This window comes from Lissotriton helveticus, chromosome 5_1 (genome assembly GCF_964261635.1).
Source record: "Lissotriton helveticus chromosome 5_1, aLisHel1.1, whole genome shotgun sequence".
Classification (NCBI taxonomy): Eukaryota; Metazoa; Chordata; class Amphibia; order Caudata; family Salamandridae; genus Lissotriton; species Lissotriton helveticus.
The window spans coordinates 1,515,282,708-1,515,300,614 of NC_136065.1; the positions used below are offsets into that span (position 1 = coordinate 1,515,282,708).

General features: G+C 43.2%; 1 protein-coding gene across 2 annotated transcripts in view; it reads right to left on the reverse strand.

The window, feature by feature from the left end:
- LOC144753676 (membrane cofactor protein-like) overlaps nt 1–12,683 on the reverse strand; it is a 419,797-nt gene extending 407,114 nt beyond the window's left edge. For both annotated transcript variants that reach the window (XM_078641280.1, XM_078641279.1), the window contains exon 1: nt 12,550–12,683. The gene's annotated coding sequence lies outside the window, so the exon portion shown is untranslated. The remainder of the gene's footprint in view (nt 1–12,549) is intronic.
- Nucleotides 12,684–17,907: the final 5,224 nt, after the last annotated feature.

The window sequence follows — 17,907 nt, forward strand, 5'->3', positions numbered from 1 at the left end:
GTGTAGTTGCCAGTGAAATTGTCTGGCGGTAGATTAACTATAATTGCTATCCTTGAAATAGAGCGGAACAGCTAGGTACCCACTCAATTGATAAGGAGCCATTAAAGTTAAAAAAAGGGATACCAGGCAGGTTGTCACCCCATGTGTTGTAAATTCACAGTCGTAGAGTGGAATATAATTACATAGGTCTACTGCAGACAAAAGAAATAGAGAGGATTCTTATTCCCATGATTCGAGAAGACATATATTCAGAATGGTACAGAATAAAGCCCTCGGAGTGTGTTATGCATTAATACTATATGTATGGTTAGTGATATTTATATGAACCGTATCATTAACTATTTGAATCTGCTGAATAGCCCACTTTAATTAGATCCTAATTTCTTATATCTGTAACCAAGGTATGTCGTCATTCAACCCCTCAATGTCACTTTTCAGCTTGAAGACCCACTTCTGTTCTTTCTTGAACAGAAATGCGGAGATGTCACTGACATATGGGGGTATGAATGGTTGCTCTAGTACTAACCATTCCAACTCATCAGACGAATGTTTCATCGTGAGGAAATGGTTTGTCAATCGGGTTGCTTGTTTGTTCCGTCTGATTGTGCTTTTATGCTCCTGTATTCTCAATTTCACCTTTCTGGTCGTCATGCCTATATAGCGGAGAGCACACGGACAGGTGATCTGGTAGATGACCTTTTCACTGTTACAATTTGCAACAGCCTTTCTCTCTCTGGTCCGCAACCCCCTTGTTTCTCGCATGCCTGAAATAGACGCGTAGTCGTCTTTTCTTTTCCTGGTTCCGGTTAGCCATATCAACGAATCATCATACGCAGAGTATAAACCAATCATCACATGTAGAAAATTAACAGAGAGCTCCCTTTACGGTCCGCTCTTTATGTTTATAAACCATGAGATGACTAGTCTCGTCACCTTCCCCTCGGCTCAGAAGAAAGCCGGAGGCAACGACGGAGAGGTGAGTGTAGGCTTGGTCATCTCGTGTTTCTCTTCTAATTTACTCTGATTGCAATACTGTTGTTTTAAAACTCTGGTTCTCGTTTGGGATTGAGTTTTCCTGATACAAACAAGTGTCTGCCATGTGTTGTTTGTACCCTCCATGGTCATCCTCATGAGTAGTATCAAATAACCGATTTTGATCTTAGTCAAAATAGATACATATTACAATTATTTTTGTCTTTTTTCTTTGCACTCCAATTTAGAGCGTGGCCTCTACTACCCTGAGCGAGCGCCAGGTGAGGTGAGGTCTTATCCCCTTCAAACCAAGGGTGAGTTACACAAAAAATTGAGTAATTTTCTGCAGAATACACTAGAGGTTGTGTCAATAGGTTTGATATTGGCTTGGTTCTGTGTATTTGAATAACCTTTTCTTTTCCTCAGGAGAATTTTGAGACATTATGATATGAGACTGCCTGGAAGTTAATATTACTGGTAGGTCGAAATAATCATATCACGACTTATATTATATTGTTTTGTTGCAGTAGTGTTATCGTAGGTCCTGATGAAAGCCTGTGAAGGCTGAAACATGTCGACCATTGAAATCTATGATAGATAGTAATTCTTTACATACTATCTCCACTCTGTGTTTTAATCTTGCCGTTTTGCTGTTCAAACCCAATAAAGTTTTTCTTAGGCATCAGAACAGGCAATTTTAATAATTTTTCCTTCTTTTTCACATCACTTTTTGTGCACTGCAACTTGCTCCTTCAGCCCACTACTTCTACCTGTTGGCTCATATATACACTGGAGGATCCAGTTCTAGCAACCCTCATAAAATGAGATGAGGTGGCTAGCGGATACCAGTCTTCATTTCGAAAAGACACAAATGACGAAGTTCCGCCATTGGGTGGGCTGATGGGCATTTTTCTCCACTATTTCTATTGTCTTCACTTTTCTCTTGAGGCACTGTGTTTTCCTTAGGTAATATGTTCGGTTCAGTTCTGTACAGGCACTACTATTGAGTGTTGAGTATAGGTTTCTGAGAGACCGCGGTATCCTTCGTGTGTGTGATGTCACTGAGATTCCTGCTCTGAGCGAATTTGGTGGGCATGCTCCCTGCAATCAGAAAGCTAGGATTTGCACACCACATATTTTCATGCATTAACTCGCACCTTTTTCGAAGTTTAAAAAAAAAAGTTTATTTAAGTGGAAAAACTTACGGCCTTAGTGAAAAAGTATCCCAGATCTTCAGGGAACCTTTTCCGTAGAACGACCATTCACTCTCTACAAGAGTCTGCCCTACAACACAGCCAGGAGATGGTCTACCCTTAGAGGCCCAGAGGGCCTCCCTGCTCTGGGAGTGACGAGCTCCCTGAAGTCTTGAGGGATCTCCACCAGTCGAGGGTGATCAAGTCTCATGGTGCTCTGCTGTTCTGTAAAGAAGCATCCTCTCTTAGAGCAAAGGGGGTCCTAATGAGGCAGTGCCGCCATCTTTCACAGCCAGGCCACCCTAGTGGGCACTTCAGGACTTCTCCCTTTATCTAGGCATTATTGGTCGATATTCTTGTGTTTTTGTGGTAAATGCCAGAAGTAAGCCTAGAGGGACCAAGAACAGCAGTTCCACCCGTTCCCTGGTGAAGGTATTGTTCTACCTCTGCGGCCAGCAGACACCGCCATGCTTGCCCACTCTGAGTGCCATTGCCGCCACCTGTGGCCCTCAAAAAGGAGGGCCTGCTTGGAGCAGGCTTGCACCGACCGGTCTCCACCCTGCTTCAAGACGCCACGCGCGCCTTGAAGAGAAAAGCGCTGCACTAGGCACGGTGAGGCGGGAAGCAGGCCGCCGTCTGGACCAACCCGGCTGCACCCCGCTTCACATACCCCCCTGCGTGCTTGCCACATACCTCCAGCTAATTGCCGCAGCGCTGCCCAGATGTTGGTGGTAAATGCGCGCTCAAACTAAACAAAGGCCTTGGCAGGCGTTTCCTCGGAGGGCCTGCGTCTCACGGACTGGGCCCCCGGCGGCCACCTCACTGCATGGAGTGTAAACAGGGAGCACGCTGACGCGGGCCCCTTTCCTGGTGAAGCATGTGTAGGAATGCTGTTTATTTATTCTCCTCTCAGTCTCCAGAGATGGTATTTACATCCCTCGGGTTTGGGGCCGGGAGGAGGCAGCGGACGCCATGCTTCACTTCAGAGCTTGTGGTTACGAGGGATGCTTCGACAGTGAGGCTTTTTAGATCGCGCCAAGAAGCGATCTGCGCCCCTACACCACCTGCATCCCACGGCCCCCTGCAAATCTCGGGTGTCCCTGGGCCCCACACCACCTGCGTTCGGGACAGACAGGCCCATCTTTATTTAATGCATTCTTCTAAAGTGCGGACTTTACCCGAAGGTGTCAGAGCACTGTATAATAGAACCAGTTATGTTACATGCGAGAACTGTTACAGGAAAACCGCATGCACAAAAAAAAAAGGGGGCGGAAACAGCTACTGAATCCCTCCTCTCCAGGACTCCGTGACCTGCCTCGTGGTTGCCATAGCAATATTTCAGGAAATCGGCTTGCGACACCAGAAGTCAGGTCACGGAGTCCTCAAAAGGAGGGAGTATAGCGGACAAATCATCCAAACAGGGGCATTGTCCAATGGCTGGCCTCCATTTCGTGAGGCTGGCCAATGGCAGAAGGGGCGTGGTTTCATGCCCCTTCTTGCTTACAAGAACTCTCGCCTGCAACAGCGCATGCGCTGCAACGCAGGCTTCGACCTAAAAAAGGAAATGCTGAATCCAAAGTCCCAGGTCAAATAACTGTACAATATATTTATGAGATGCAGATGCGTACTGGATCAAGTACAGAAATGCAGCAAGTACAAATGACACCTTATCTCTGATGCCTCCACTATACTTCCACCATCTCCTGTAGAGAAGCTGGTATTGACCTAGGAAGTCACTACAGTATTTGAATGCAGGACTGTGGACTGTTCTGTTCTACGAACTCAAGCTGATTATTGGCAGTCCACATCCATGGTCCTAGTTTAATGGGAGGCTAGCCAATCTGCAAATGGCCACAATGATTATTGTATGAAAATTATGATTTTCATTCCAGTCACAATCCTTGACACAACAATGTAACACAGATCGGACAAGAACGGAAAAGGAGAGCAGACCTTGCACTAGCCCCGGTTGACCTTGCACAGCCCTTGCTTATGAGGGCAACAAAAACAAACTGATTCTGCCCAATCCATCAGCAGACCTGGCCTGATGAAGAGGGTTCACGGAGATCAGGGCCATCAACAGTAGGATGCAGGTGGGGCAGAAAGAGCTTCCATCGGCTAAATGAGGAATAACAGTTACAAATTCTGCTTAGTGAAAATTGTGAGCTAGCAGGAAGAGCTGCTTAATACCTAGCAGCATGTAACACCTCAAGGCACCCAAAACCCAAGGCATTAACATATGATATTTTAACAGTACCACGATTTGGTAAAAAAACATACACTCTTAGGGGGCACTTGAGAACTTTTCCAGTACTTTCAAGGAGTATCAGGCGACCCTGACCATCCCTGGAAGTATTTCACATGAGTTTGTACCAAGACAATTTTCAGAAATTGGTGATAAAAATGGGAAATTGTCAGTACTATTTGTAAAAAGCTACAAGTGATAGAGTTAATAAAATGCAGTTTTCATTGGCCTCTCAAATACCTTAGCATCTAACTACATTTATGCTACTACTTCTTTTCCTGCACCTTCTAAGCCGATTCCTAATCATATGTAGTAACTAAAAATCTTCTTGAAAGGGACAGAATAGCAAAGGTGACGCAACATCAGCATCATTTTCATCTCACCTGTACTAGGGAGCAGAACCCGCAGGGCATAGTATGGGGGCCACCCTGACAGTAGCAGTTGAATTGTTCGGGGTTAAAAATGTTGGAACAAATCATCAGTGATGAACAATGATTTTTTCTGTGTATCTGTAGATATTCCGGGCATCCTTCAGGATAGGTTCAGAAGCTTTAAAATCAGTGGAAAATGGACCCACCAGAATAGAATCCAACATCTCTTGTTCAAAGCTAATAGAGGGCAGTAGCGGTCGGTGGTGGGAGTAGCTGCGGTGACGTAGGGAGGGGCAGGGTGGGGGGTAGTAAACTATGGATTACAGAGGATTACAGGTAAGTAAACATATAAATAAATAAAATGAATTTCGTTGCGTGCACTGCATCCTCAAATGTGATGCAGTGCACGCAGCAAAATTCGTTTTATTTATTCATATGTTTACTTATCCATAATCCTCCGTAATCCATAGATTACTACCCCCCACCCTGCCCCTCCCCCTCCCCACATCACCGCCCGGCAGCTACTCCCACCACCGACCACTACTGATAGAGGGACACTACTGTTCTCTACCGTTCAAAAGTCCTAAAAATATCCCAGATATCTTTGGACATCTTCAAAGCCCACCATGGGGAAGATCTTTACCCTTATGCATTATGTCCAGCATGATGCAAGCAGATAAGAAGACTTTGGCACAGGATAGTTTTCTCCTGGGGCCATATTATACATGGGGCACATTTCCTGGATTGCGCTGGGTGCACCTTTCAACCGGTGCACCCAGCACAATCCAGGAAAATGCGCCCCATTATGATGAATATGCTGCCCCAAGGGCAGCCGCAAACTCACGCTGCCCTTGGGGCAAAGCATTCATGTGAAAAACGAAGCAGCTGCTTTAAAGCCGCTCTGTGTTTTCACAGTAAAGGTGGCAACCTGCATGCCCTTTAAAAGGGATTAGAGATCCCCTTGCAAGGGGATGTCTGAGGTGTCCATGGGACCCCCTTTCACCCCACCCGAGGGCTGCTTTCAGGGGGTGCACTAAGATGGGTGCCACCTAAAAAGTGGCGCCCTGACAAGATGCCCCCTGACAGCTTCTTTGCCGCTGTGCCCAGGTCTGTAATACGATGCAAGCGCAAAGGCAAAGGGATTCTCACATTTGCATGCAAATGAGGGAACGCCCACTTAATATAGCGCTTGCGCTTTGTGTGTGCCATCACTATCGGTAATACAGAAGGGGATGCACAAGCATCTGCGGCCTCTTCTGTAACACAAAAAGTGCCCAAAAAAGTGCCCTGGGGGTATGCAAAGTGGGCGCAAATGCCAGTTGAGCCCTCTGGGCACTTTTGTAAAAAGGCTCCTGGTCCACTGTATCAGCTCCACCACCATGACTTTCTTTTACTGCTGCAATATCTGTAGTCTCCAGAGTGCCTTGGGCATGCGTTCCTGGGCTCTACATTTGGTCTCTCATGATAGTGTGCTTCTGTAACTTTGGGAACCATTTCAACATGTAAAGTGGTAAATCTTCTTAGGCAGAACTGCATTACGGCTGCAGGCAGTAGGTCCACATATAGTGTGATTTCCTGTTGACTGCAAAAGTCCAAGTAAAGTTTGAGGTCTAGTGCAGGTTCAATACAGTACCTATCTTCATTTAAAACCTTGGCCACTAGACTATTTAAAAGCAAGAATGTTTTGCAGTCTTTTCCCCAATTTGGGACACTGAAAATCAATCTCTGCTGTATTTAGATGTAAACTCCAGCTTTCAAGCTAGACAGCTAAGTAATACCCCTTTCAGTAGGCAGACATATGTGGAATAAGAACACAAGGGCAAAATGACAAATGAATCCTAGATAAAGGAAAAAAATAAAGCCCACATATAATGCTATTAATTTGTGCCAAAATCGAGGAAAGGCGGCATAAGTGAAGGCCAGAAGAACTGCCAAACTATGCCATCAGAGGATTGAGACTATGCTCCATATTATATGTATCCAATTTTTGTCAACCAATGAAGAAGACTATTAAGATGAGAGTTCCTAGACCGGGGAATCATGTCTTGCAGGACCAGGCCTTAGGGTGGGTTGGTAAGGGCTGCCATAGAACTTGATATAACGTTCCACCAATCCCGTCAAGTTATGTAAACCTGCATGAGCAGGAAAAATGGATAAGCAAGGACAGGCTGCTAAGGACAAGGATAGGAGCTGCTCCTTATACCGTCAAGCTAAATCAAAAATCGCTTAAATCAGCAGTCATTCCCTGCACATCAGCACTTTAACAGCACATAGTTTTGCACAATGGCACTTTATTGGTAGACTTGGCACTTGCACTTTAAACTCTATAGAAGCCAGCTAATGAACTCTAAGACACCTAAAAACATATGATTGATCTCGTTTTATGTATAATTTTAGCTGTTTTAAAATACTCTCTTAAAATAAATGTTTTTAATCCTTAAATGACAGCTATAAAGATTTAATAACTTTTTAACATTGTAATCTTTTACTGCTATCTAGTATTTATTATGTTTGTGATAGGATGTATATTTTGCTTTTATGACATGCTGTCGAATAAAGCTTTGAAATTGATTGCATTGGGCAGGCTGGTTCTCCCAACTGCCTTTTAACATTTGTATTCATAATTTTTATTCATATACTTGTGAAGCGCAGTAAATAATGAGAAGGTTTACTGATTAGATGTGCAATGGTTGCAGCTGATGTATAATAAGTTTAAATTTCTTCTTAGATGTCTTGTACGGTATGATTCGAGTTGTGTTTATTTATTTAATTGACTAATAAACTATTTATTCATTCATTCATATAATACAGTCCCTCCTCTTGAGTATCTTTCCCATTCCCTCTACACAACTCAGTGCTAATTTGCCAAAACACGGAAAGCCCAAAGAAGATACGCACTAATGCCTAGGACTGAAGTCTACGGCGTGTTGGATCAAGATTATTACGCAGAGGTCAGAGATTCAAAATCAAAATGGCAATCACAGTGCTTTAACATACTACAGCAGGTAAATAAGTACCAATAAGTGGAGCATTCGTACAAATCTTAAATCTTAAATCCCACTATTAGCTGACACACGAAGGGTTCCACACTCCAGGATAAAATACCCATCTATTTATACCTTGCATGAGAGCTGTCACCACTCAGATGTTAGACACCTCCTGGAACCTACATCTAAAACTGTGAGATCATGGTAGCTCAATGGCCTGAACCATAACATTGTCTCGATTCAACAGAGTCAAATCCTAGCTCTCAACCAGGTCACCTCTCCTTCAAGGAAAATCAAGACAACTTGCTACCAGCTTTAAATACTTAAGAAAGTGAAACCATTCCAGCAGAAAACTTACCACTTCTGGGCCCACATAGCCAGGTCTGGAGGCGGAGAAGTGTAAAAAAAGAAAAAAGAAGACATCAAGACTTCTCCATCTGTGTACCCAGGGTCTAGAATGACACCTGCATATCCATTAAGACTAGCCCAACCCTGCCTCAATTTAGAAAAGAACTGAAGGCACATCTATTCATAGAAAGCTACATTATTATGCAGTAACATTCCACTTATGCTCTCAAAACCCAGCTACACTATCAATCACTTGTTGACTGTACCTTTCCAACTGTCCCTTTACATGGCGTGGATTCCTTTTGGCAAGGTTAACATTACACAAATACTACATACCTACATGAAATAGGTTATAGTGTAACTGACAAGGTATTGTTATGGGCTCAAGATTAGGTGCATGACTCAGCCCTCAGGCGGTCCTGCAAGTGCTCTTTTGCACCATTGAGAACCCTCTGGATGTCAGAGCTGTGACCCAACCATCACACAATGAATCTCATTCCTGATTTGCAAGCATCCCCTGCAGTCCGGTTATGTTACACACAGCTGTGTCAATGCACTGTTGTCCTGGCTAGCAGCAACCTACAGCAATCCATATATTTGTATTGGTGGGTGAAACACACGACCCTGCCAATGCAGCTCCAGCTCTCTCACACAAATACAACCACACTCTCTCACACACACACACATGCACACACTCACTCTCCTTATTGATACAGCTGTGCTGACCCCACTGATTTGATTTGGAAAACCCCCTAAACAATAAATCAAGTAATACATACCTTTACTAGTAGAATCAAGACCGGATCTGCAGCGCCTCACATCACTTTAGTTCTCAGTGGAAGACATGCTGCTCTGCTGGTAGACTCCCATTCACTCCTTTCCTGCTGCAGTCCCAGCTAAGCAGCTCTCTCTCTCCTTACACACACAAGCAGACACATCTCTACCAATACACTCATCCATGACCACAAGCAGGCAACACATTCCACATCTGGAGGAAGGATGGCTCCACAAGAACTCTGGTAAAACCTGCACACACATACACACACACACACATAGACACACACACCTGTTACTCCTGCTAGTCATGCCTCAAAGACTCACAAAGAACTTTGACAAGAGTCTCCTGGCGTGCTGTGCCTCCACTATTTTAGTCCTCATTGACATACACACAGGACCGTGAATTCTCTACCTGTGAAGCCATTCATTTAGCTATTTGTGACTTATAAACTAATACTTTTTGCCAATTAACTTAATTCTGAACTGCTGAGTAGTGTTCTAGTCATTCTAATGCACACAATCATGTGCACCCAAGCACACTGCCATGCACACATAACATATATATGTTTGTGAAGGTGCATGTGGCCCTTTGGGATATCTTGGTTCTGAGTTGAACGTTTTATTAACCCAGTTCCATGGTACTCATTTTACAGACCTTGGGAGGATGAAAGGCTGAGTAGACCCACCAGGATTTGAACCTGTAATCATGAGGTCAAACAAATATTCCTGCACATACACCTGTGCATGCACAGTTATGTTCACACTTTCTCATGTAAATATACATTCAGTAATACATTACTTTGTCTGTAATGCATTGCTTTGGGTCACTGCCACAGGGACTAGCCAATACACAGTGTATATTTCAGATCGCGGGTGCATCCTGTACTGCACTTTGAAACAACACCATTCTTTACAGCCAGGGAAACAGTCAATGTATGAGGTGACCTGTGGAGCCAGTCAGTCATGGCATGCAATCTGATTGCCTGTAAATACTGGGTGTAGGGGGTGTTCCACCACCTTCTCCCCATAGATATGTCCCTAGTCAAAGGAAGCAATCTACACCAAACTCCTTGTTTGCTAAGAAAAGTAATTTCCTACACTCCATGCAACAAAATACTGGTACACAGCGTTATATCAATCCACTCGTAAAGAACAATTGGCTTTATTGTATGATTTTCACAAAAAAATAAGTCAAGCCTACTGCCTTTGTTGTAATTTTTCTTAATTAACAGATCGGGCCTACGAACCAATAAGGCATATTATCCTTAATTATTGCCTCATCAGCATAACCAATTCATCATACTATTTTGAACATAATTTTCCAAAAGGGTAACCCTCAAGTATACAGTCATAAAATTAAAAATATGTTTATTATTAGGGCAAGGAAAACAATATAAAATGTCGCCTAGTAGGGACCAACAAGAATTATCACAGTGAAAAATCTTCAACCCCTGGGCTTTTGTCAGAGAGGTAAAATACCAGATCCCTTATATATTGTAGTAATCTGGAGGAATACATATAACTCAAGTCCTGTTTACAGGCTTTAACACAGTGTGACATACATTTTTCCCTAAAGAGCTATTGGCTTTAATATGTTTTCCCAAACAATAGGTCAGGCCTACTGCTTTTGTCCGAACTTTTCACAATAAACAGATCAGACCTATGGGATATTACATAACTTCTCCCAATGAATCTATCATGCCTATAAACGTATTTGTTTACTCGTCAACATGAAGAACTCAGGCCTAAAGTACTGAGCACAATCTTTGCCACCAGCATCAGCCATCAGTGTAAAGAAGTACATTACAAATATATAACAAAAATATAACAAATGGCAAACATATACAACCCCTTCTAAAAATGGGAGAACAAGGATTCTCAAAATACAAACCTGTCCTCAGGGTTTGTCACAGGGGGTAACCAACACCACAGACATGGCCAACTATTGTAATCTTTAACGCCTTAAGTGAAGTTGTTTACCTGCTCCTAACGGTGGTTGAACACTACCATTGGACACTCTTTTTTTTTTTACCAACTATGGTAATCTCCAAGATTACATGTAACTTTTTTTGTAACGTTTCCTAATAAATAGATCAGACCTAGAGAATCTGACATGTTTTCTAGTGAACCAATCAAACCTATATCCTTCATCATAGACTTGTCACCGCAACCAACCAAGGCCTCCTGTATTGCACATAAACTGGAAACCATCAGGCACACAGTGTTACAAATACAAATGACAAATATATACAAAATGACCCTTAGCAAAATATTATACACCCACTCTGAAAAAGGCCTAGCAGGAATTATTATATAGCAAATATTTATCATAAAAAGTGTCAGAGGGGGTAACCAACACCAAAACCCTTGCCTACTATGGTAATCCCTCACGTTCTGTGTAACAAAGTGTATGCCTACCGCCTTTAGCACTGTGTATCAATCCACCCTTAAACGCATATTGCCTTTAACAAAAGCTTTTCACAATAAATTGCCAGGCTTAACGACTTTGTCAGAACTTTTCATAATAAACATATCAAAATTATGGCATCTGACATAAAATTTCCCAAAGAACTAATCAAGCCTCAGGATTTGTCACTGCTCAACCAACACCAAAGTCTTGGCCCGCTATGTTAATCTCAGATAATCCATGTAACAGAATATCAGTCTACAGCCTTCAACACATTGTAATAAATCACCACTCTTACATGTCTATTGGGTCTAATAAATGCATTTTACAATAAGTAAGGCCCACTACCCTTGTCGCAGCTTTTCCTAATAAACAGACTGACTTATGACAGTAAACCAATCATGTCTATTGCTTTTATTATTGGCTTATCACCATTACCAGCTCAGGCACACAGAATTCTGCCATATCGATCATAGGCTTTCTCACAAGGCAAAAAGTAAAATATGAGCACTCTCTTCAGTGGAAACACAAAACATCTGCCAAATTTAGAGCTGTACTCAAGAAAATCAAATTTGGGTGGAGCCAAAGCCCCTCACTCATCAGTCACAAAATTAAAAATATGTACAAATTTACAGTTGGCAAAACAATATACAACCAGTCCCAGGATGCATGTGCGCGGTCCAGGGTAGACCTGGTCCCCATGAGGAAAAGGGTCAAGACTGATTTGCATATGACTGGGTCTGAACTGGGGTGGCGAAGTGAGCAAAACAACGATGATGGATTCAACCCAGATCAAATAGTGACTGGGGGTGAGTGTCTGAAAAGTTTCAGCACTCTGTGCATCATATTATTGTGTTTGCTTGTTTGCCCTAAGTTGGCAGGGTATGCCCAGGCGTGGGTCCCTTTCTCACTTTGCCACTGGATTTAAGCTAGCCTGGCTGATGAGAGGGTGTTACCCCGAAACTGGTCCAAGGATGCTTGTTTCTGGTCAAGGGAAGACCTGGCTTGGCAGTTCGGGCTGGACTGTTCCCATGAGGCACAGGGTGAAGACTGATTTGCATATGGCTGGGTCTGAACTGGGGTGGTGAAGTGAGCTAAAGAATGATGATGGATCCAACCCAGATCTCATAGTGACTGGGGGTGACTGTCTGAAAAGAGTCAAGACTGATTTGTATATGGCTGATTTAATGTGGTTAACACAAGGTAAATCCTGCCTTCCCCCTTCTGCTCCCCCTCCCCCCACTCTTACCTGCACTGGACGCTCCTGGAGCCAAATCCTCTCTCTCAGTCGTGTTGCTTAAAGCTCTTTTTCTGTTGATCACATGTGGACTGGGGACAGTTGCTCTGTCAGGCCAGAGCCAAGGAGTAGAAATGATCTTCAGCAATTGAAGCAGAAGAAGCGTCACGACAGCTTCAGTGTTGAAATTGTTGATTGGAATTTGCCACATGCTGTTACTGGAAGGGACCTGGCGTGTCTCCATGAAGGTGCAATGACCTTGTCCAGTTTGTTTGCTTTAAACAAATTTACCGTTAGGAAAAAACACTTTTATTAAATGGCCTTTGCACCCAGTTTCCTGACAACTCCAGGGTCACATTCTCTCTCGGACAAACTAACTCCAGACTGACACAGGTCATTAACCGACCGGGCCAACCTTTTACTGCTGTACTACTGTGTACTGACTTCCCCCAATTGTACAAAATCTAAGATCAACATTTGCGTTACCCAAAGAGGCAGTTGGCCTAACCTCGGACCTCGGAGCTGGGAAACCAGGCTCGAGTCTTGGCAGGGACGCGCAACATCCAGTGATTCTGGGCAAATCACTCCCCCCGTGCCTAACAAAAATGAATATGTCCTCATGTAACGCAGCAGGTGCTCGTGTAAAGCGCTCTGATACCCGATAACTTCGGGTCAAGTCCGCGCTTCATTAAATAAAAAAAACGAAATAGTCCTGTTGATGGTCAAGGTGCAGTGAGACCCTTTTTTCACTACACAGCGCGCAAATGATTGTTAATAAAATTCACATAAACGTCCAAGTACAGGAAAATAACATCCAGACTTTAAAACCAAAAATGATTTATTTTCTTTTTAAATGAAATTCTTTATTAAGCACAAACATTGCCATGGCTTATGAATGCTTGATCAGCAGTCCGAGATTGTCTAATTAGAGGGATGTGAAAGTAGACACGATATTTTCTGCAGGTAGTCTGTTGCCCTACGGCAATATGAAGTTTACCTGGTAGATAGGATGGGTGTTATATGAATATGGGTATATGATCACATTTCTTAGTGCTCATAATGAGCAGCTGTAACATAAGGGTACATTTCGGAAAGTTGCCCAGCAATTCATTGCCACCTTAAGTATGAAAAAGCACAAGAGACTGCACTGAAAGTATAAATGTGGTGATTTCACAGTCCAGGGTCGTAACTCAGGCTTCTGTAGACCCTGTTGTTGCCTCCTCTTCAACTACTGGTGGGAGGGGGATCATTTTAAGTATGCTACTATTCCTCACATTTCAGGAGAGATCGCTAAAAGTGAGCAGTCCGAGCTTTCCTAGCATCATCTTCTTAAATTAGAATATAAATCGAACTCTGATGATCAGATGGAATCAACCACTGGAATTGGCTCTCTGTGGGAAGAAAACAGGGCAAAGTCAATCTATCTTGCATTACATTTTAGCCTTGCTTTAGGATTCCAGTTTCCAATTTCTAAAAGACAGTTTTACAAGCGCAGGAGATCATTCATAAATGACCAGATTTCGCCACAGTTCTCGTACAGTGGGGGCCGTGAATCCTTCCATAACTTGCAAATCTCCCTCCGAGCAATAAGAATCAAATACAGAAGCAAGCCTTTTTGTGTTACCGACAGTAAGGTCATCAGGTTGTTATCGATGCCAAATATTACAACGGCTAGATTCAAATTGATCTTTGATTTAAAAATAGCACCAAGAGCGCATTCCACATTCTGCCAAAACCCCTTTAAAACACCACATTCAAAAAATATATGTAGGTCATCTGCCGGGGAGGAATCGCATCTTGGGCATTTTAAAGAAGAGAGAGGGGCAAATTTAGCTATTTTCATGGGGGTATAATATAGCCTATTAATTACGTAAAAGTGGTTCTTTTTTAACGAGGCTGGTCTAACCGACTTATATAGTGTCTGGAGAGAGGGTTTATACAGATCTACGGCAGTGGCATCCAGGGCTGACATGTTCCAAGCTACATGCTGTGGGGGAAGATCGATATCATCGGCATAGTGAAGCTTCTTATAACAAAACCCAACCTCTTTTTTATGAGGTTTGTGTTCCGACACCGAAGCTCAATTTCCAAATTTCCGCCAATGGAGTCTTTCTCTGCTGTACACCAGGAGGCCCGTTGTAAATATTTAAATCTTGAGAAAGAATTTCCTATTTTTGATCTTAAACCCTCCCAGGGAAGAATTCCATCTGAGGATATAAGATCGGACCAAATCAGGATACCGACTTTCTTAATAGGTAATGCAAGGCTATCCTCCAGACAGACGGATAACCCAGGGGAATCCCAGATGGGAGCAAAATCGGAGTAGTAGCCAATCCCCAATTTTTTCCTAACCCTATACCATACATGTAAGGCTGCTTTTAGAACTTTCAGGCAGCCCCTTTCGAAGAATCTCGGCGCGCCAAACTTATATGAAAAGCCCTCCCCACAACCCTCAAAGATAACCATTTCATTTAGTATCTTCCTCAATTGGATCCCCCCGTCGTGCCAAGTGATGTCTGTATATTTTTAAACTGAAGAGCAAAAGAATACCAGAGTATATCAGGGAGTGCAAGGCCCCCTTTCAGAAGCTTATGCCTTAATTTCTTCCATGAGAGCCTTGCAGTTTTGTTGGACCAGATAAAACTTCCATTTTGCTTTGGATTTTACTTATATCTCTACATGGAAAATCAAGGGGAATGGTACTGAATAGTGACGCATCCAGACGCCATATTGGTACACCTAGCTCCAAGCCAAGAAAACTATTAGAAGGAGTACTCAAAAATCAAGCACAGATTCAGCTACTTGCTCAAAATCAGAATAAATGCAAGTACTGAGCTTCCCCCTACCATTTACTGAGAAGAGCGGGGTGTATAATTAACTCGACAAGTCATACTGCAATTGGGTGTAGCACCAAATACTCGCTTTCAGTGCCTCCCTTAAGCGCTGAGTAGTGGCTAGTGCCCAGTGATAAAAATTCACCAAATCCAGTTGCAGCAAAGGTGTGAAACCTGTGGCACTGTGACAGTCCAGATACACCAGTAGTTGTGTATACCTCACTGTACGCTGAGTTATAGAACACAAGCGCTATCTGTTAAATACAACAGAGGTGTAGAGCTCAAATCAACGCCAACATTACACCAAATTGCGTCTAACACCTCACCTCTCAAGACCTTGTGCCTTATTGCTGCTCATCAGTGAAACTGCTGCAACATGGGGCAACATGACTCAAAATAAGCAAAACTATCGTTTGACAAAAGACAGTTAAATAGCATCTCCACGGCTTATTCGGCAATTGGGGACACAGAAGAAAATCCCCCGCAGGAAGAAGAAATACACACCATACTGAAAGATGTCAAAACCGCCTGCTAGCCATCGACTCTAAACTAGATATCCTTACCTCACGCCTGGACCATGTCAAACAATGCATAGATAAGCACAAAGCCAGGATTGACGTCCTTGAAACCAGAGTGCCAGATGCGGAAGACCTTTAAACAGAATCAAAGGAGCAACTGCTTCAAATGGAAAAATACTTAAGGTAATAAAGGCCAAAAATGAAGACCTGGAGGCTAGATCAAGATGTAATAATATTCAGATTACTGGAAGACCTGAAACCACCAAAATATCTAATATGGAGAAATACATGGAAACCCTCTTGTGAGTACCCTTTGACAAAGAACTCTCTACTGTATTCCTTGTAGAACGTGCCCATCGCTCACTGAACACCAAACCTCCAGTGAGGGCTCCACCGTGCCCTGTTTTGGCTCACTTGTTGAACTACTGCACCGCAACACAATCTTGCAGCAGGCACACGAACATGGAACAATCCAATAACAAGGAAATACAGTCTCTTTCTAGCCAGACTTTACTTGGCTGGTCCAAGTGACTCAAAAAGAGTTTATCCCGACAAAGAAACTGCTCAATTAAATGGGGACGTCATACGATCTCTTATAACTGGCAAACCTGCAGGTCACCCCTGAAGGAAAACCACATTTTTCACGGATGCCAGACCTGTGCTTAAGTTTGCCAAACACATTGGAGGATGCCGAAAGTCTCCGCCATCTAGCAGCAGAACCCCGAATGATGCTAACCTCAGTGACAATGATTAAGTATGTTGCTCTGAATCTACTTTGATGTTAAATTGTACTGGCGATGCTATGAACATATGTCAACCTAAGCTCTTTGCCACAGGATCACTACTGTTTAGACTACTGTTCACAGTAACTGTATGATGCAGCACAACCACAAAACTGTCAGCGTTTGCACCCATAATGTTATAAAACATGTCAGTAATTGCTGACACAACACATAGCTCATCCACCCAGCCATAATCGGCAGGGCTGTACGCCTGCAGCCCCTAGTTCCCCCAGGAAAATTTCTTTGCAGCTCTTCGGCTATCAGACTTTACTGCCTTGTTGGGAATCAATGGGTGGGTTTTCAGCACAACCTAATTGGGGGGTTGTCGTGGGTAGTGGGTGTGTTGGTGAACAGTTGTTGTTGGTTGCTGCAAAATCTCATGGTATGTCTAACAATGTAACAAATTACATCCACACCAGAAATGCAACAGAGCACCTGGACTGTTGCTGTGACCATGATCATCTACATTGCTTCTATGGTATGGCATGGTAAACTTTAAATGCTATTAGTCAGCACATCACTTATACTTTGAACGTGTAACATAGCAATCATAACATGCGTCACATGGCATATTCATGATCTAAATGACTATAGAAAAACACACCTTGTTCATTCATATCTGACTAGACACAAAGTTGGTATGTGCCTCCTACAGGAGTCTCATCTAAAAGACAGCGCTGCATCAAAACTACATGCACACGGGTGAGGGGACATTTACGCTTCTGCTTACTCTAACTACTCCAGATGGGTAGCAATATTATTTCGTAGAGGACTGTCATGGAAAACTAATCGAGTCATATCTGACCCGGTAGGCAGATTTATTTTGCTATGGGGGGCGTTATACGGTTGGCAAGGGACTACGGCTAATATTTAAGGTCCCAATAATGACGATCCAGAGTTTTTTATTCAAACATGGGCAAAGATACAAGCATTGGGCAGCTCTAAAATACTCTGGGGCGGGGATTTTAATGTGATTCTGGCAGAACCTATTGATAGGGTGGGCACCTCCCATAGCCATCAACCGCAAGCGGCAGCCATGCTTGGCGCCCTTATGTGTGATAACTGTTTAACTGATACTTGGATACAACTGCACCCCAACACAAAGGAGGGCACCCGTGAGACACGCAACAACACAGTGCCTGGCCCAGACTAGACTTCTGGCTCACATTCCATGATGTCCATCAGCCTCCCATATATTGCTCACCCTATCTGATCACACGCCGGTCATGATCATGC